Source organism: Phasianus colchicus, chromosome 13 (assembly GCF_987193195.1).
Source record: "Phasianus colchicus chromosome 13, bPhaCol1.hap1.1, whole genome shotgun sequence".
NCBI classification, from domain to species: Eukaryota; Metazoa; Chordata; class Aves; order Galliformes; family Phasianidae; genus Phasianus; species Phasianus colchicus.
Genome location: NC_143448.1, coordinates 14,191,841 through 14,213,452, shown reverse-complemented (window position 1 = coordinate 14,213,452; position 21,612 = coordinate 14,191,841). Strand labels below are relative to the sequence as shown.

The window sequence follows — 21,612 nt, the reverse complement described above, 5'->3', positions numbered from 1 at the left end:
TAAATAAATGTTCTTCCTGCTATTGTGAACTGCTGTGAATAAAGAAAAAAATCAAACCCCACGCTAATGAGAAAAAAATGTATACCTACTTTTGTCAACTGCTTTAAGGAAGGGTGAATTTCCTAACTCAGCAGGAGTTATGAACCAATTTCCCTTAGCTTCCTGTGGCGTGGCAATTCCAGCCTACTTTGGTTTATAACTCTTGATGAGTTGATCTCTTATGAATGTGTTAAATACTGTCTTTGCATACTTTCTATTAATGGCTGTTGTCCAGGTTCATGAAAAATTATTATGCATAAATGATTTTTTTTTCCAAAATGTATTTGATAGTGCTGTTTTCCTCCAGAAAAGTCTTTACTGATGTAATTCAGAATAGCTAACTACAGAATTAATAATTAGTAATGGCCTTAAGGCAAAAGATTTTGCACTTCGCAAATTTCATATGGACGCGGATTAGAACAGTGACATTCAACAGTGCCAGGTTATATGGTGCTATCTTTATGCTGTATGGTTCAGAGGTCCAAAGGATATGTTGGGTCACCCTCTAGAAATCTCTTTTGCAAAGGTACTTGATCATAAGGGCTATTAAACAGTGTGGTGAGACCAAAAAAGGAGCACTTCAGACATCCAGTGTTTCTTTTGAAATAGTAATCAGAGACTTGAGAAGAGGGTGGTTCACTAGGAAGAGCTGTCGAATACTGATAATTGGTTGAAGTAGTCTGGTAAAATTTTGAATGCTCTACTTAAACGTATTGGTCACAGAAGTTAGATGAATTAGTATTTTCCAGTTCATTTGAACAGTTGTAAATGTAGCTTTGGAGCAAATGCCAGGAGCTGGAATGAATTTTTTTTGTTTTTATGTTTGTAGTACTGAACTGTCATTATCAGATGTGCTTAGTTGGGAATTTCTATGGAAACTCAATTTTCAAAACTAATAGGTATTATCATTTTTATTTAGACAAAAGCTGTTTTAACTTATTGCAGTGTTTGCCATTTCCTCTAAGGGAAGCGCTCTGCCTCTGTACAACAGCTGGAGTTTGGGTGATCTCCCTGTTTGGTCACGTTTTATTTTCTAACATGCATCAAGAGCTAAGTGGAGCTGGGCTTGTCATGTCTTGTCTGGAGAAGGAAGGTTCAAGTTTGCCTCGGGTCACAGAGAAGCAGAATGTAGTGATCTTAACTGAGACTGAAATGGATCTTTTACCACTGTCTCGACATAGAGGTTGTTATGACTGGTAAGCTTTACTTACAAAAGATCCAGAAACTGATCAAAAGAGAATAAATATTGTGGCTTCAAAAAATTTATTACGGCAGAACCTTTTCAGTATCTATGCTATCATCAATTGGAATCTGTCTCCTTCTTTAATCAGCTCCAAGATTCAACGTAGTTCACCTTAAATTGTTTTACTCCATTTACCAATTTAAAGTAACTTTTAATAATCTCCTGCATAGTCAGGATCACAACATATAATTGTTCCTTTCTCCCTATCCTTTTATTAATTTCTGTGCAACTAGTGCATAGCAGGAAAATTATCAACAGAATTCTTAGTCTTTCAGCTTGCAAGGCTTTCTTAAAAATGTCTCATCAGCTGTTTGTAACGACAACCGCGTTGCTTTTAACTGTGATCCAAATTCAGTAATCATATGTTAAGTCTGGACGCTGTGCCCTGACCAAGAGAACCTTGTGAATAGCTTCTATATCCTCTTTGCACCAACTACTTTTGTCACTTGGTTGCCCTTCTTTCCTATTTGCTTTGTTCACTGCAATTAAACCGAAAGTGGTGTTTCTTCTATATGGTTGGTAGCACTAATCTTTCCATTGTTCCTTTCATTAGCAATAGCTTCTCTACAATAAAATTGCAGTGACCCATTCTTTCAGGCCTGGAACACCACAATGTGATTTGGAAGCAATTGCATTTCAATAGACTACAGGGACTCTTTGATCTAATTTTTTGGATGACCTAGAGTATTCAGTCATTCAGTTGTCTGTTATCTGCCATTGCCTGCAGAGTGGACTTTTGAGAGAGTCTATATGAATTGGTTTGTTAGACAGAATGACCTTAACTTAACACTGGAAAGGAGCAAGAATTTGTTGCTTCAGTATCATCTATTAAGATACGTGTGCATCTAACATTTTAATAGTTTAGTTGACACCGAGGCCTCACATTTTCATGCTGAATTGTTGATTGAAAACCAAATGTTTCCATCCATCAAGACAATTTTCTTGATGGGTCAAAAGGCAGACTTGGGTCCATGCTCTTTATCTGTTGTAAATTAATTTAGCATTTTAGGATAATGCATGCACATTTACTTTGAGTAATATCTCTTGCCTTTTCATCACCCAAATATTTAGGTACTTTGATTGTCAACAGGAAAATTCCTTTTTTTCTGTCCTTTTTTCTTTATTCAGCATATGCCTTGCTTGCTGTACCGTGTTTTTCCAGTTTTTTTTTTTATGAAATTAACTTGTATGCAGGAAATCTTGTTCAGATCTTTCTACATGCCTGGTTCACCATCAGACATCATGCTTACCTAATAATAAAGTGTGTCACACTTAGAACATGAGCCTGAATTTTACTACATTACACAAATTCGCTCAGTTTATTAAAAAAATGCTCAAAAGATGGTTGTACTTTATACACCTTCAAGAAAAAAAAAAATATTCTGGACTGTCTGGAGAGAAGATGATATGTTCCCTCTAAAGAAGCTATGATAATTTTTATTTTTAATTTTCATATATTTTGCTAATACATTCTTACTCTCAGGGCTGTTTCTGTTTGTTCAACTCTTCTAACTTTGGGTCAGTGAGTTCATTTACATTTGTAAATACAAAAGCAGTTTGTTCTTCTTGCATCATCTTAATGTGGCCCAAATAGAAAATTGTGTAAAATTTTCAACTCCTTTCTTCACTGATATTCATTACCACTTTTAATAAAACTCTTCTGGTAGTCAAGCATGACTTTTTGGATTTTCCTTCAATTCCTTGTGCTATCCTGGTGCACACATCCAGGCTACTGGTCTGTCTTGCCACTTCATCTCACTTTCAGTTCTAACTGCTCATTCTGCCCAAAATTATATATTTTTTTTCTGAAGTCCTGACTTAATTCTTACTTATTCAAATTAAAATTTGATTCCCACTATTGTTCAGTAATATAAAATTACCTGTAATTGCCTTCAGTTATATAACTGGAACACAGACTATGCCAAACGCACATAATGAAGGGGTTTTCTGAAGGAGATAGTGTAGGCCATTGTTAGGATAAGAAAATTTTGTAGGAAGTATTCAATATGGCCATTTCTGTATTCTCTTTGCCCATGTGTTAACATGACATTCTCTCTCCTGTATTAAAAGCAGATATTTGTGTCAGGTTCACCATCTTTAAACCCACTTCAGGATGACGTTGTCCCTAAAAGCTTTACTACTCTCTATGGTTTGATTGTCTCTTTTTATATGCTTCTTCTCTCTGTTCTGTCTTTTGCATAGTGAGTTGTTTGCAGTCACACAGTACATTGGGGCAGAATACAACTCAAGTTGTCAGCAGTCAGATTATGTTCTTGAGACATTCTTAAAAGTAATTTAAACATGTACTGTTAGGAACAGAAGTCGTGTTCCCTTGTGAACAAGACCTCTCTCTGAAAGAGTCAAGGACATTTATAGCGTAGTCCAGTGCACAAAATGTAAAAAAATATTGATCACAATGAATGAGTTGGTTTTTATGTAACATTTGTGGGAGTGTTGCAGCTCTTTGGTGGAGGAGTCAGGTATTAGAGTATATGGCAAACATAAAGCATGTGCCCCCAAAAGAAATAAATATACAATATGAAGGAATACTCTTAGCTTTACAGCATGTCTACTCGCTCAGAGGGATAATCAATTCGATGGAACAATTCAAGTCCCATAAAATACATAATTTTACTGTTTAGGCCAAATTCAACCCTAAACAAGTGCACCAGTGTGGAGACCTGACAGACTGCTCCTGCTTATACTAGAGAATATGTGCCATTCTGCCCTTTTATTTATGTGCAGCAATTAGAAGAGTGGAGTCAGCTTCATGTGCTAGCTAGTGCCCTCCTTTGTTTTTGGTAAGATGTGATTGAATCTTTCATTATAAGGGGCCTCTTGTCTCAAATTCTGTTGTGTTTGTTAGTGTCTAGTCAAGGGAAGAGAAAGAGGAGGGAAGGATGAATCATGTTACACTCACTGAGCTGTCAGAGGAGTCTACGACTGGAGAAAGGGTTAGATGTAGTAGTGAGAGATAAACAGGAGATGTATTAATTCAATGGTAGTTGTGTGTGCATGTCTGAGGGCAGGACTTGCTCAAAGTATCAAAGAAGCCACAAAATTAAAGCTTCTTAATGTAGTCTGGCCACCTAAGAGGCAGGCAGGCAAGGCAACTCATGTACCCATTCTTTGTAGTCATTTAATTGCACCCTGTATTAGCATTATTTAAGTTCATGCTAACAACAGTCTCTTATTCCTAGAGCTCACGCTTTAAGTCCAATTAAGTATGTTGAGACAAATCCCAAGGTTCTTATTCAGACAAACTGCCGTCAAAATCAGTGAGCCAGGCTGCTGGTAAAAGTACAAAACAATTGCTGTTTGCAAGGAAGGTCCTTTAGAAAACTACAGCTGTAAAAATAGGACAAAATTTGGCCCAGTAGGACCTCGAAAAGAAACCAAGTACAAAAATGAGAATTTGACTCATTCTCAAAACTATTTTTAGGCCTTCTACAAGTCAGTATGCAAATCTGTACTTTTGCTGTTACATGAGAACAAAATGAACAGCACTGGAACATATGTTAATTAGCTTTCTTTATATTCACACACCATTACATCTCTGTCCCTTATAAAACTCAAACTGTTTCATAAGATCATCTTTTTGTCCACTGTTTTGATAGACATTGTGCCATTATTCTTCCCTTAATACAATAAAGAGGAAAGGAGGAAAACCATTTCAAAGAAAATGAAGTGACAGTGAGGAAAAGCCATATTCTTCAAGATACTTTAAATTATACTAGACAAATACAGAATACTTCTGACTTCAGCCTTCTACTGACCTCTGATAGGAATTGAATTGCACGATGAATAGGTTATTGTTGATTACCCTTCTCTATAGCTGTCTGATAAATTTTCTGTTTAACTCTGCAAGACAAGGATTATGTTATCCCAGGCATTGTGAGCCAACTGATTCCTCACGGGTGAGAAACTGAATTCAAGAGGTTAAATACTGGACAAGTAATCTGCCCACACTGGGAAGGATAGGTAATAGCAGTTGTGTTTTTTCCAGGTTTTATAGTAAAAATAGCTTGTAACTCTTGAACACACATAGAAGAAATACTGTGTCACTGTATAAGAGCAGTTTGGCCCTGTTTACACGAACACAGTTGGCTGTGAGCATCCAACAAGTCTCAAGGCTGCCCATAGGAGCTAGACTGCTCACTTGTTTTTGCCTGCTCCATTATTGCTTAACTGGCAGTAAGAGCATAGAAATTGTTCTTTGGTGTATCTCACATCAAACTTCAGCCTATTATGAGCACCACTGTTAGCACCCTAAAAACAGTTCCAGAAATGGAGTTGTTGCATAAATAGGCAGTTTATCTTTCTTCTTGAAGAAGCAGTGATGTGACTTCTAAAGGAATCAGTAGACTTCATCTATCCTTGAAACATGAGCATTTTTTTTCTATAGCAAAGTCTTTCCACAACTCCTAGTTCCCACAGTTTTCCTCAGAGAGTCAGTCTGTTAGAGAGAAACAAGTAGTCAAATGCCTCCATAGGGGTCAAGAGAGGATGACCTGTCTGCACAGACTTGACCTCCTCATAACAGGATGTCTTTGATGTAAATGAGGATTTTTATTTTAAGTGCCACTATTTTTGTTTGGATCATACCATCTCTGCTGCTGAGATGCAACATATTCTTTTCTCCACAGCAGCAGTGAACTGTTGAACATCCAAAATCTTTCTCTATTTAGAGGCAGATTCTAAAAACTAGTAGCAGCTTTTTGTTACTAATAAACGAGGTTTTATTTCTTTTTCCTTCTTCCTCCACTTCAAAAGCATTTGAGGAAAATACCAGGTTTGCAGACTCTGAATCTAAAGCCTTTTACTTACTGAAAACACAGTGACAGTCTGTGAAATGTAGTTCAAGTCCATCTCAAGCAGCCCACTCCCAAAGTTCTGTATGTGGCACACAGCAGTGGAAAGTAGAGGTGTATCCTGGTTGTGCCCTGACCATGCTGTACAGCCCACTTAATTTGAACAAACAATAGCATCAAAATTGTTTGTAAATCCTCTTTTTTTCTTTCCCTCTAAGCTTTTTCCTTCCTTAGCCTCTCTGCAAAACCAGAATCCTGAGTATGACAGCTTTGTGATTTCTACACTTGCGTTGAATTGGGAACTTGACCTTGATTCCTGGTACTGCCAGCTGTGAGAGAATGACAGAGGCCTGAAGTCTGTTATCACCTTCCATGATTTGAAATTTGCATTCTTGGATGGGGTACAATAAAAACTGGGACCTTGCTGTGCAATTGGCTGCTATGCCAATAATTTATAGTTGGTTCAGTAAGACAATTTCAGAGCTGCATCTGATTTCATTTATGTATTTATAACTCTCCAAGGAGATTCTAGAAAATGTCTTCTTTTTGGAAATTTCAATATCCAATGATTAACTGGCAACAACTCCACTGAGGTGAACAGCTTTATTAGTTACTAGAAGTACTTCCTCTAACCTGACTCTTGATCACACACAGAAGTTATCAGGTCTGTGAGACACATTTTTAAATGGTTTTCTGTCAGTGAGCTAGCAGAACGGGTTAAACTTGGCTATCTCTGCGAGAGCTAAATCTACAGCAAGTTACACAACTGAAGCTCAGACTTCATTATCTTTTTCCTAAAACTCACTCATTTTGTGTTAGGAAGGCTCTGACTAGCCCTTAAATGGTATCTGAATTGAACTTTAATGTATAACTGTATTACAAACAAGGTTTTCCTCTGTCTTTTTGATCATGTCACTGGGAGCAGAAATGTTGGTTCTTTCTTGCCTTTTCTTATCCCATTTTAATCCCAATTCTGTTGCTGCAGGTCTACCATAAATTACAGTATGCGAAAGGAATTTCCTATTGATTTGCTCTGACAGTGAGTCGACCAGCTATGTGAATAGCTGATGGAAGCAGAACTTTACTTTGGTTCAGACAGCAGAGCACTGACTAAAGCTTTGAGGTAAACATTTACAGAAACCTGAAATCATAATGCCTTGCAGATCAACACAATTTACAAATGTATTAAGCTTCAGTACGAGCTTTAGTATGTGTTAGAGACTCATAATAGGTTGACATCAGTAACCTTTTATTGTTTATCATGCTCGGAAGTCACTAAGAATGAGGTGAAGAAATGTCAAATAATCAGGTCATATGCAAGTGAATGAGTCTTGATGGTTGGAGCTTAGTACCGTGGGAACCATTATTATCCAAAGTAACTTCTGGAACGTTCAAGTTAATTTCTTTCTTACAGTGTTCATAGGCTAGGGAAACCTACGAACAATTTATGCAGTCAGATAAAAATCATTTTCCTGAATCTTATATGTAGCTTCCCAGCTAGTTCCTGCCACAAAGTAGTAAAATAAAAAAAAGTATGGGGAGAAAGATAACAGGTCTTGAAGTTACTCTTACTGGAATAGCAAGATCCAGCATACATTTAGTAGAAGAGGAAGCTGAAGCAATAAAGTGATGTTTACTTATGGAGACAATAGGGCATTGCCTTTTCACTCTTCTGTGGCATTAGCATTTCTAGCTGCACTACTATGTACACAGCACACTCATGGCTTTATGCTGCGAGGACTGGATTCTTGCTGTTCACAGTGGGATCACTTGAAAGCTTGTGCCTGCCTGCCTAATATGTTAATTGAAGGACTTTTGTGTCTCAACATCTTTATTAATATTAATAGAATGAGATTTTTAATGGACTTGTACAAAATATGCTTGACCTAGCTTGAGCCCTCACTTTTGTTTTTATACTCTGCAACACAGTGCAGCTTCCAACTAATTTAAGAATGTAATACTATATACTGTGTCAGAATACACAAACTAATGAAACAGGGATTACTCTTCAGATCGACAGTTTCTTTGCCATGAGATATAAATTTTATATAACACCAAAATATAATTAGATTTTTTCAGATAAAATTAAAAACAGATTTACTTTCTCTTTCTGCAAATTAGTGCACTTCAGTGAGAGCACTAAACATTCTATGATTTAAAAGTCATTCTGTCATGAGTACTCTTGTCTTACACCATACTTTTTTTTTTTTATAGAAAGAATTCACCAAAACAGTAGTTCTTAAATTCAGGCTAGACTAAACCTCAATAAGTATTTTCACTGAATATAGCTATTGAAGTATTACCTGGTAATGGTATAGAGTAGGTATAATGGCTGTCAGAGAAGAAAGTTTAATCCTTTCTAAATATGTGGCTACCCACTTTCATTTCCTGTTAACACTTGACAGAAAATTGTGCTATTTATTTTGGTTGATGCAAGTATAAATTAAAGATTGAAGTACAAACCTTGGTCTAGGGCCAGCCTGAATTTTCTGCAGCCCCCCGTGGAGCTGTGAATTATTATAATATGGATGAAAAAATGCTTCTGTCACTTTTGCCCCTTTTTAGTACTTTTTCTGACAGAGGATCATTCTACATTATATTGTTTATAATAACTGTCTGTAAAAACACTAGACATCAGCCTACCACAACAGTATCTCCAGTCCCCAGTTTCTTTCTCTGGTTGCTAGCTATTCTTCATGCTAGAAACCATGCTGAAGGCTGTATGGATATATTTTGCATTCCCAACAATGCATACTGATGATTAGATAGTTTTCTTGCCTCTAGCAGCTAAAACCTCAGCTAAGGGGGAGGAAAAAGGAAACTTTGCAGGCTGAGACAGAAGTGAACAACTCTAATCCCTGCAGCATGATATCTTTTACTGTCACTGACAGATACCTGCTGTTTTAGGGGCTTCATCTAAAGTTTATAATGAGTAACATGTTCTATAATTCTTTGGATCAGAACTTGACCTCAAGAGAGTTCCTTTCTCTTCTTCCATCCTGACCTTTGAATCAAGAGGCACACAGTACCTTTCTAGTAAAATTTCTGCAATTACTATTTGGTTTAGACATTATTTTTTCAGAGGGAAGGTACCACTGATCTATAAAGAAAGTAAAGCATGTCAATTTCCACTGGCAGACCCAAAACAGATCTTATATGTACCTGAATGTAGAGCTGTATAATCAGATTACATTGAGTCAGAAAATAGAAGAAAATTGCCTACCTGAAAGGCAAAGAAACCAACATGCAGACTGACCCTATCTTCTTCTCATGGACTGCTCAGGCTAGTAACAGCCAGAAGCAAAATGAAGCAGGAATTCAAGCAGCTTCCCAGAAAACCAGCAACTTACTCAATGGTAAATAACTGGAAAGAGCTTACCTGGTCTAATCACAATCAAGTCCTGATGAAGTGCAGATGCCACGTTTGACTATGTGGCACTTTATCTTCCAGACCTGACTTTTTGCATTTCACTAGCCAATAAAAAGAAAGAAATTTATGTATACATACATACATGTCCATACAAAAAGCACTAAACTGGTGCCTGTATTGATCTTGATTTTACAAAAGACAATGAAATTTAGTGAAATATTAATGCACTGTTATTTACATGAAGTTGTACAGGGCAGTGCTTTTTAGAGCTGTTATCTTCTCTGCCATTAAATAGCGATACCATGTTCTAGCTATTTAAATGAACTCCTTCATGTCTCTTCCAGAAATTGACTCAAATTTTAAGGAGAGAGTTGAAAAGATTCATCTCTGGTTGCTTTTCATAGTAAATGGCTGGATGTAAAGTAGCTGCAAAAACTGACTGTGACATATATTGTTCTTGCCTTACTTCAATCATTATGTATTAGCTTATGTTAAAGGAAGAACTCTTTGTGAGTTCATAAAGTATCTTATACAATTGATTTACTAATACAAAAAATTGAGATAGATTTAGGATTGATTGATAACAGCATAGATGTTTTCAGAAAATATGTCCGGTATCCTCCTTTTGAGGAACACAGGAGAGGTACACAAAGAGGAGCCCAGGACAGGAGTCATCAAGTGTGAAATCTTGGGCTGAAACTATTTCAACAAGAGTGGGAGTGTAGTTTCAGCCCTCTCTTATCTTAACTGCATTCCTTATGTACACTAACTTTCCAAAGTGAGATGTGTGATTGATTCATAGCAACTGATGGGCAGTTTAAAATTACAAAGCTTTCAGTTTCCTGGTTCCCTGGCAGATAAGGAGGGTGGGCACTTCCTGATTATATGGTATATATTCAAAATATTTCAGTTCCCCATGGTTCTATTTGTGACTAATTGACTTCTATAGGACATTAACACTGCTGGTGTTTTTTTGTGGGAGAAGTGTATAGCGTAACATACTGTGAAGAGAGGAAATGTTTCACAACAAGAGGTCTTTCTGGCTTTTCCTCTGTTTATGTTACCACCTGGAAAGAAGGAAAGGTGGAGCAAATGACTGATGATCCACATGAATTGCATGAACAATCCCATCTTTAGTCATGACACATTAAACTGGGCAAATTCACACTGAAAAATGCGAAAACTGCATTTTAATTCCTAGAAACATGTAAGATCTTGTGTAGGAAAATGCGTAGACATGAATAGCATTTGACTACCTTCCTGTCACTGGTCTCTTGGCAGGCAGTGAAGATGGAGACCCCTTAGCCAGAGAAAGCCCAAGTGACAACTCATCAGCCAGATGATTTTGGGGACAAGTCAGGGGTACACTAACATGAGAGATGGGCTTGGGACAGGATAGAGCTGAGAAGTTAGAATGTGAGAATAGTAAATCAGCACCTGCACAAGTGTTCAGTGGGGCTCTCGTGTTCTGTAGAGGCAGGCTGGAGCAGGAAGCACAAGCAAGCCCTGAGATAGATATGAGACTGAAGTGTCTGTAACTCTCACTCACTTCCATGATGTCCCAGAGCCTCTGTAAACCTGACAGCACATTCCTCTTCTTGGAGCTTTTTTTCTTAACCTGTATTTAACCTGACCTTTGCTTAACCTATTGTTCAGTAGATTCATTGCAGAAAGAAGGTCAGGTTGCCTAGGAAATTTGCATGCTAAATCTTCTATTGATTTTTAAGCCATCCCTTTATAATTTCGCAACATGTTAAGTTGTCAACATATTCCATAGGATTTTATCTCCCTTGGCTTCCCTGCATTTTTGTTCCAGCTAGAAGGCTGATAGTGCTTACCATTGTGGCAACATCTATGGCAATAGATTTCCATTTTTCATGGTCCAATTTAACGTAGACAGTACCTCACAGAACAAAAAGTTACTTTTGAGTACAGCCTTCCCTCTGCCATTTTATTTTTCCCCATTTCTCTGTCTCAAAGATCCCAGAAGGTTTCTTTGATCTTTGGAGCTCTACAAAATATATTAGGAGGTAGTACATTGAAAACACTCTACTGTACAAACACTTTCATGAAGGCTATTCGCTTGCTTGAAAAAAAAAAATAAAAAAATCACTATTGTGTGCTTGCTGAGACAGGAATCCAAAACCTCTTTTCAGGTCAGTTTTTATGGGTCTCTGTAGAAACAAATCTTGTCTCCTCCTCATACTCTTTTTTTGTACTCTTCTTATCACTGATTTTCTGCGGTAATGATGGAGCTCATTCTGTTAATGAAAACAAATACATAAGTATTTCCTTGTAGGCTTTCATACTTTTTAAAAAAACTCTTCTCAACTGAAATGTCACAATTTGTTGGCTTGTACTAAATTCTGCTTATAGTAAATCAGAGTAACCTTTCATAACCATTGTAATTCTGCAGGCCTAGTAAGGAAGGCTGAGTCAAATACAGATCTGAATGCTTACAAACTGTTATGTTAACAATCTAAATGCTGGTTTAGATTTGCATGTTGCACTCTGACCCTATCAGGATGTTGTAATGCTATAGTGGGATAATAATAGCAGGGTGGCAAAGCCTTTGGTCACAGCAAATGAGAACAAACACAAACGCGGCAGTTACAGAAACAAAGGAAAAGGGCTGCTTACCTTCAGAAGGCTTCAGGTAGGCAGGAATCTCCAGAAAAAGATACCCTTACCTCCATGGTCAACCCTTAAATGAAGTCTGGGAAGGGGTGGATCCTGGCTCCAACCCTTCCAGCCACTCAGATGTATTGTATGCACCTGAGCTCCCCTGGGTTGGCCCTGTCTTCCCACCAGGTGCTCAATCACTGCTTCAGGCCGTGACTTAACATTTCTGCTACAGATGTCAACAGATGTAAATCGGTTTGTTAGACTGAGAAGGGGTGAATTTAGCTCATTTTATGCTGAAAATTTGGACCAAAATTAAAGCAGCATTATTATCTCAATTTTAGAAGGACTATCTTCACACTGTGTCATATTTCATAACTCACCAGAACATATTGTAGTGGTTTTTGCACGAGATCAAACTTGCCTCTATTACAGGGATTACTGCAATTAGAAAATTTTACTGAAACTAATTTCACACCAAACTTTCATTTATAATAGTATTAAATGCATTTCTAAATGGGGACAAATTCACCCAGGTTTTCTACTTTTAATTTCACTAGTTAAACCAGCAAAAGAGTTGGCATGCTCACCTTTGTGCATCGTTCCCTTATAATAAAAATTAGCGTAATCTGTGGGAAGACCTAAATTTAATTTGGTGGTATGCTGCTGCCCTACTTCAGATTAATAGTATGAACTGTCTTCAAAGTTTTGCTAATTTGTCATTTCCTAGAAAGAAAATGCAGTATGGCTTAACCTAGCAGATGGCTAAGCACCACACAGTCATTTGCTTACTCCTGCCTTCCCAATGGGATGGGGAAAAAAATCAGAAACAAAGTAGAACTTGTAGGTTGAAATAAAACTATTTACTAAGATAAAGAAAAGGAAAAAGTTAATGATTATGCCTTCATATATAAAAATGTGTATAACAAGTGATGCAAAAGCAATTGCTTACCACCCCCCAACCAATGCCCAGCTAGCACCCTGAGCAGCAGAAGAGAGAGTTAAACTCCCACTCCCTTCAAAACTCCTTCTACATGATGTCATATGATATGGAATACCCCTTTATCCAATTTAAATCAGCTATCTTGATTCTGTTCCCTCTCAGCTCCTTGGGCCCTTCAATGAGAATGGCCTTGGCTCTGTACAGCACTGCTTAGCAGCAACTATAAACATCAGTGTGTAATCAAGATTGTTTTTCTCCTGGAACCAAACCATACCAGACACTCTTGATGAAAACAGTTCCATCCCAGGTGAAACTAAGACAATAAGATTCAGGCTACTGGCCTGCTTTGAAAATGTGATTACAAGCAAAAGCAGAGGCTAAGGTTATTCTTTCCTACTCCTCCTTTCTTGTCAATGCTAAATAATCACACTGTGTATAGCCACGTGTAAAGTAGCCAGAATTAGAGCAAGGGAATTCCCTGTTAGGAGCAACCTTATTAAACCTTCTCAGATTCCAGTGGATGTGACCACATTTCTGGGTCGCATAATGTATAGCACTCAGGTTCTTGACCACATGGCAGAAGTCTACCCAGTGATGTGATGGGAAACAGATAGTGGTCAGAGCTATATTTGAGCAATGTGTCTTCGGACAGGGCACTTACCAGTGCAGAGTCCTGCTAAGTGGCAAGTACCTGGTTACTATGGGTTTGTGTGCTCAAGCTGCTGAGGGGCACCCTGAAGGTTGGGGCTGCAGCAGAAGAAAGACCGTGAGCTTCTGTAGTGAGGGACGCAGAATCATCTGAGTGGTCAAATGAGAGTCTCTGCAATTTTTTCGAGCATTTACAAAATAGAATATACTATCCTGCCTTTAAAACTGAGAAATAAGGAATGGAAGCTGTATGATGAAGAACTGGGAGCTGAATCCAGATAACGCAGGCACCAGCTTGATGTTCTCACCCTTGGGCCATCTTTGCTTCTTGTTTTCCTTTCTCTTAGTGGCCTAAGCTCTTTCATTCCACTCCCTTTCTCCTTCCCACGTAGATATTTCAACATATGTATGTCTGTGTATGTGGAATATCAGCAAATTGATACTTTATTCCCTATGGAGTTCCTTGTGACCACTCTCTCATGTAACTAATCCATAGCAATGTATACTCCAACAAGGAAAATTAAAAGGTTGGGAACCACTGACCTAACTTCTTAGTAAGCAATACAGCTGGCAATCAGATGTAACCCGAGCTCCTCGCTATTGGAGCTGCCTGAGCTATTCATAGCAAAATAAAATTGCTATGGGAATTGAACTGGATTTATTTTGTTTGAATGCAAATTATTGCGGGTCAGACAGGCTCAGATCTTCTGCCCCCTCAAATGCATTTGCATCAGCTCTTCCAGGCCAGAGCTTTTATCTGGAAGATCTTCACTGGGGAAAAGTAGGCATGGGTAGCAAACTGTCACTGTCTAGAGCATTCCCTGTGGATCTTTGGTGCGGTCAGTGTAAGCCACTGAGCAGAGTGAAGTGTCTGCTGTCAGCTAGCGGTGTGCTGAGTGTGTTCAGTGTCTCTTTGCTGCAACTTCAACAGGGTGTCTTTCAGGCTTGTCTGCCACTCTCACTCATGATACGTAAAGTTCTCCTGAAAGGAATAGCTGCCAAAATCCTAATATCACAGGAAAAGCTGAATTTTCACTAAAAAAAAAAACAAAAACAGACTAAGTATGATTCCCATACACACAATCATGAAAGAGTAAAAAAAAATTAAAGATTCATCCAAAATGGTTCAAGAAATCAGAAAGCAAACAAAACACCAAAGACCTTCAGCATTTTGTTTTAAAATCTCACAGTTTACAGTATTGTTTCCTGTGAGGCCTGATTTATGACTTGTAGTGTTTGGAGTTACATGTCCGATAGGAAGGAATGTTGCTGATCGGAAACAAGCAAGCATCTGCTAATGCTAAGTACCTATGGAAAAGAATTTCCAAGCACTGGTTTTAGTCATCTATCGTCATCATTTGTATTTTTTCTTTAAGCAGTCCTTTTTCAGTGCCATTATTATTTAAATAATGTTACTGGTTTTGCCTTTATCAAAATTGTAGGATTGAAAGATTCATTCAGAAGCCATACAGTTTTCCTAGAATATTAATACGTATTAATGCCATCAACATAAAACTGATAAGCTGTACATGAAGGAAGAGAGTCTTTCCAGTGCATTTTCACTGCACCTAGTCCTTTGAGTAGGTATCTTGAAGTCACATTTCAGAGATTTGAGTAGAACAAAAATGGTACTTTTATTTTGTTCTGCCACCCAAAGTGAGAGGAGATCTGTGCCTTCTGTGCTTCAAAATTTCCAAAAGGTAGGACTCCTCTCACGTGCAAAGGATTCCATTAAGTCCAGCAATGAGCTTCGTTACATGTTAGTTTAGGAGACTAACTAAACTATCTTCTGAGGTCAGTTGGTTTATTACTCTTGGTGTGCCATAAGTAACTAATCAACTGTAAGACAGCACATGACAAATATGGGCTGCCTCTTTTTAGGAAAAGTGAAATGTAAGTGTATTCATAAAACAATCCTTCTGTTTCCTGTTTACTTTGTGTTGGATTTTAGAACTGTCATAACTAATAAAACATCAAGATTTTATCTTACAGTTGCAGGGATTTGCTTAAACAGGCAGTACCCAACTGCTTGTACAGCCACCAAGCCTTAATTCAAGTTGTTGGTTTTAGCTAATTGCTTTCCAGAAACATTATAATAAGCTAAAAACTCAGTCAGTACCAATACTGATGGAACTGTTAATGAAGTGATCTTGAGTGCTGCTTGGCAAACCTTTGGCACTTAAATCTTAACAGTCTGTCCATGGTGTCATAATGCTGTAGTCTACATCAGTATTTTTATTCTGTCTATTTAAGAAGCCTGCTTATGTGGTTTTTTTTGCTGTTTGTTTTGTTTTGTTTTAACATGAGAAATGAGGAAGCTCAGGTACTTAAGAGCATGTATTTAATCTTTGGCTAAACAATGAAATTTGTGTTAGTTCTAGAATATCTCATTACCCTGCAAAGAATACCAATTTAATATATCTAATACACCTAAATATCGATGTGTTTTTTTCCTCTGTGGAGGAAAAAACAAGAGTATTTCCTTATTTGCCTTATGTTGACAGAGGATTGCAAAGGATGTTTTAAACAAGTTCAGTCAACTGCAAAAATACAAAGGCACTATTCAGAGATAACGTTGTCTTTGTTCGTTTAGGAATAATTAAAGACATGCAGTTTTGTTACCTTGTTTTAGTAATTGCTGAATGTTCTGCATAGCACTTCTTTTGAGCAGCCATACAGAGTAGTCTTTCATGACTAACTCAGATTGCAGTTTCAACTTCTTACTTTCTTTCTGTCAGATCCGTAGATAATAAAATGCTATGTTGTTAAGAATCCCTAACATTTCGTATTTGCAAGAAATCTACGTTATGTTGGAAAACAAAGTAAGCTGAGTTATTCTATGATTCATTTAAAACCTAAAGAAACATGTGATCTTCTGTACAATTATTAAGTTGAAATAGGCAACCAATGATTCTAATGCTTCTTTGATGATAAAAATATTTTAGTATGTATAAAGTCCATTAACGTAATCTAAACATTTGCTGTGGTACAGAGCCAGATATTACAATCTGGTGAAAATCAGGAGAGGTCTGCTGAGGTTATTCTCATTAGCCAAGGACTGAGACCAATAAAATATTACATTTGTACTTGCCTGACTGGGATAGTCATTAGAAACTGCCCTTGTACAGACTTGATACTTTTCTGAAGAATGGATGAATTTGTTTGGCAAACATAAAAGCTAGGGAAAAGTTTAGTTAATTTAAATTCTCTTTTGTTTAGTATGTTCGCATGACTTTGTGCTGCCTGGTTTGGGATAGGATCAAAAATGAAAATGCTCTGAGTTTTACTCGTGGGATCTCTGACTTCAATAATGCCTGTATATTATTGGAAACCTCATGAGAGTCCATTCTCACTACTTTCCCAGAACATTTTCTTTCCCAAACTGGTATAAATGCACCCTGAAAATGTTGCAGTCCAGAGACAATGTTCTGTTCAACAGGAGCTCCTGGATGTCTAGCACTCTAAAAGTCAGTCATTTAACAGCCTGTAGTACATGTATTTAGACCTTTCACTCTTTGTTGGCAAATCATGGATTGTGTCCCTGTTGCTGTGCCTCAGAACCTTTTATAATTCACCCTGTGCTTCAACTACATGGGCACATGGGGAGGGGAGCAGAAGCAACATATGGAGGCAAAATATGCCTTAGCTGCTGCTGCTGTCCCCATTGCAGCTACAACCCAGAAGGCTATAGATCACAGCAGAGAGTGAACAAACTTCTTTAATTACCATGATATACTGCTATTGGTTTGGCTGTTTGCTCGCGCTGCTTCCCGAGGGTAAAGATATCTTTCACCTCTGCTATACTTGCTGCAATTCAGCTCCTTCATTCTGCTTTGCCAGATATGTAGCTTATGTTTTTTTCTACTCACTTTTACATCTTAATTTGCTCATTTTTATTATAGTTTCCAGAGCGCTGACATTTTGACCCTAACCTGAGAGGTACTCAATAACCCATCTCTCAAAAAGTCAGTTAGTGATATCAGGTATCTCTAATTCCAGGTCACTGTGTGCTATATTGCTGGCTATAATTCTTGGAAATAATTTGGTTTATCACTGTAGTAAGGTTGTAGTCTTGCATGTTTTTCAGACTACCAATTGAACCCATCCCAAGAGGTGAGTCTACTTCCATTACACGTTCTCTAAATAAATATTATTTATTTAGACTGCTTACATGATGTGAGATTGCTTTGAACAATCTCCTACTTATATTGGTTGAATATCTTTGCTTCAGAGAAACAAAAATTCTGTGGTATGTATGAGAAACTGTATCTCTACCCCCTTTTCAAGGCTTGACCCAAAACTCATTAAAAACAACTGGCACATTTCCCCTGTCTTGTGAGAATTTTGTATCAGGCTGCTGCTATATACACAGGGGACTTTCAGGTCTGAGCGTGCATTTGAAGTGGATCTGAGATGACCATTGCTGTTCTCCAAACTGCTGGCCAAGAACTATCTCCATTCCAAAATACCATGTAGATGCATAAACATTATGCCGTGCTTGAGCTCATAAAGCCAGTTTCTCAGCAGCTACTTTGCTTCTAGTCAAGGTTGGCTTGCCACCAGCTGCCTTGGACCATGTGCAGAACTGGATCTCAAACATGAAGGTCATCTCTGTACTTCATGAAAGACTACCATTATCCACCTATAAAACCCAAGGAAAAGGACTCATCTCTCCATCATCCTGGTGAAGTCTGAGCAGAAGTACAAGTGTTTTGGGGGACCTCTCCCTTTTTTGGCACGCAGTACAGTATGTTGGTTTTTGAAAACAGACATTTGCCCAGTTTTGGAGGCAAGTATGGGCTCTACGGCAACATATGGCTGTTGGCTGGTAGTTCTAAGTTGTGTGAATAGCTTAACGATCTGTGGATTTCCATCATATCCTCTTTCTGCTTCTGAGATGCTCATTATTCCACAATATGAAATGGTCTTGCAGTGAATTGCCACAGTTCGTACATGTGAATGAGGGCAGTCCCTCCTTCCAGCAAGGGAAACTGTTGGTGGCAGAGATAGGTTTCGGGTGTTTCAGTTGTGATGCTAAATGACAAGAAACTTAGCAGAACCTCTGGATAGAAAACAAGAATTTTTAGCTTTGATTAAAATAAACTGCAGCTAAGATGATTTCACGAGTTTTCACTACAAAAAGGATGGGAAAAGACTCCAGAATGCTGTGACATTACATGGTTCCAAAAATGCTATACTGTGAATACTAGATAAAAGGCAACTTGAAGCTGTGGACCTCAAATAATTTTAAATAACCAGAAACCATTCTTAGGTCATCTCTTCTTATTCTATTTCAAGAAAGTTCTTCTTTTTCACTTTTATTTAAGCGGAAGTAAAAGCTGTACTTTGTGCCTCTGATACGTGCTGTAACTCTCGTTAGGATGTTTGAATCAATGATCTGTGTTTTCTAAGAGCTGGACAGTTGGAAAATAACAAAACAGAAGTCTTGAATCAGTGTCCACTGATGTCTGTGTAAAGGTTTATGCCAATTTCAGCTGGCCTTGTGTCAAATCTCTTAAAACTTTGCATGAATGTTTGGAGCAATTTTAATGGGTGTAACTACATTTAACTCTTCCTTTTTGAGAGATTTTTCATCTTGATTATATGCACACTCACCTAGCGGAATAGGATTCATTAACTTCTTTGGCCGTGGTCTTAACAGCCCTCAGTTATGACAGAATGTTTTTTAATGCTTAATTTTATTATTTGCTCATAACATTGAATAAAGCAATCTGGAAATGAGTAATATTGCTTAGATAGTTTATGCATATTTTTTTTAACACTTGGTTTAGTTGAGATACTCCTGGTCATACGAACCATAATTCAATTTTGCATTAGTCAGTATTGAGTAGTTTTGATAAGCAGAGACATTGCAGTTCATTTATTCACATTTTAATTTTCCATTTCATTTCTTCATGGTTCTTACCTCATTACTTGGATTTTTCATCTCAATTACAAAACTCTTGTAACTTCATTGTGTGTGTAGCCAAGCTGTTGCATTTAATGTTATTAGCATTTAATGGGTCTTATATGCAAATAGAAAAGTGATAGCCATGAGACTCTTCTGGTCGGGAGCAAGGGCTCTCTACTATCTCAGAATGTAGGGTTTTTTGTTGTTGTTTTTAAGGCAAGAAGTAGGAGTTCCAAAAATACTTCTCTGTGTGGTGTATCATTCACTGTCAATATTGCATTTCTTATGGAGGGTCTGGTTATTAGAGATGCTGAAACATCCAAATGAATTAGATTTACTGGCTGGTAAGCTCCAATACTGTTCACCAAGTCTAAGAAAAAGAGGAAGGCAAATGGAAGCAGCCACTTACAGTTCTACTAAAGGGCAAAGTGAGTATGGACTTTAACATACATTTTTCTGCTTTTTTCTATCAAAACTACTCTGTGTGAGTTTGAGACAAGTGGAAGATTTATCTAGTTCTTAATATTTAAAATTAAATTTTGGTGGTTCTAAGAATTCCCTTTATTCTTCAGTTTTTATTCTAGAATAATATTAAAATAACTTGAAGCTGAAATTTTATCATTTCCCATCTCTAAACTTCTCTTTGAGATTTGTCCTCCTTTTGAACTGCACCAAGAAAACAGAACAAGTGCCTTACCTTGTTGTTAACCCCCTGATATTTAGGTATCTTATGAAGGTGTATTCTTGTCTGAAAGTTTCTTTAGCCCAAAGTTGAGCAAACATTTCATTACACATAATGAGTGGGAAGAATGTTACCTTCCAATCTGTTCTTAGCTTTTCTGCAAATAAACTGGAAGTTCTTCCAATGTATTGATTCTGAATTATTTGCTACCTACACAGATCTTTCAATTACACAGTCTTTCAATTTACTTCCCAGTGGTGTGGAATATGCCTTAAAGAAGGACACCAAATGTTTTGAAGGAAGAACAAGAGAACAGCAGATTCCAACTGAGCAGTCTCTTGGGTTTTCCTTCCCACCATATTCTCACAATCACTGCTATTGCTAATGATAGCCACAGTGGGAGAGAGGGAGTCCCCTGTCAGTTTCATGCTGTGTTGTCTAGACTTGTTAAAAATGTTAGATTTTGCCATGCTGCTTTCTCTCGTGGTGTTCTAAGTGCAGAGAATCTGAAGAAAAAAAAAGGGGTCTGGACTTATCTGTTCCTCTTCTTGCTTGGTCTCAAACCCATCAAAGTTAATGGAAAGGTTCTAATTCAAGGAAAAGCACATGTATACTTAAAGCTATGCTGGCAATATGAAAATCTAATACTTAAAATTTCCATGACAGTTTTGAAAATATTTGTAAATCTACTGAACTACTTGGGTGGAGAAATGTATTGCATCTAACAGTGATGTTTCATGTATATGTACGAAAAATTCCAAAGGACACTGACACTGCCCAGGAGTACAGACTAGCCAAAACTCAGTCTGCTTCAAGGAGCTGAAATTCCTTGGCAGTGGGAAGTTAGAAAAGATGATTCTGTGCTACTGTCCTGCTCCTGTGCTCCATATTTCTCAGCTAGCATAGTTTCCAGCCACAGTCGCAGACGATTTTACTTTACCTAAAGCACTCAAGAACCTACAAGAAAGATATCTGGCAGTTACTGCCCCACTGCCCACTTTCCACCAATCCAGAGGAGTGCCTCTGTCAGAAGCCAGGTCAGCATTCTCAGCATTGCTTTTGAAATACTAAAGAGATTATTTTAATGTGATTCATTGAAACCATCACATACCTGAAAGAAATGGAAAGAAATGGAGAATGGTCTGTGACTGAGTGTCCAGACTGCTGCATGGCACTTCTCCTTTCTTCTTGACAACATGGGAAGACCAGATGTTACCATTTTGAAGTATGCATCTGATGTAAAGTCCAAAAAATAAGTCTTATGGGAGATTCAGGATCATTCCTACTGGAAAAAAATGAATATGTTTGTGAGGCACTCTGTTGATGACAGCCTGTGAAGTGGT

General features: G+C 37.7%; 1 protein-coding gene and 1 long non-coding RNA gene across 4 annotated transcripts in view; one reads left to right on the top strand and one right to left on the bottom strand.

Annotated features, from left to right (window-relative positions):
• Positions 1 to 21,612, top strand: part of ADAMTS18 (ADAM metallopeptidase with thrombospondin type 1 motif 18) — a 72,281-nt gene that overhangs the window by 6,884 nt on the left and 43,785 nt on the right. The gene's annotated exons all lie outside the window — the stretch shown is intronic.
• On the bottom strand, positions 3,688 to 11,181 carry LOC149916171 (uncharacterized). Its single transcript, XR_016470607.1, has 3 exons — positions 10,466 to 11,181; positions 9,473 to 9,564; positions 3,688 to 5,738 (listed from the first exon to the last, which is right to left on the bottom strand). It is a non-coding gene; the product is annotated as an uncharacterized LOC149916171 (long non-coding RNA).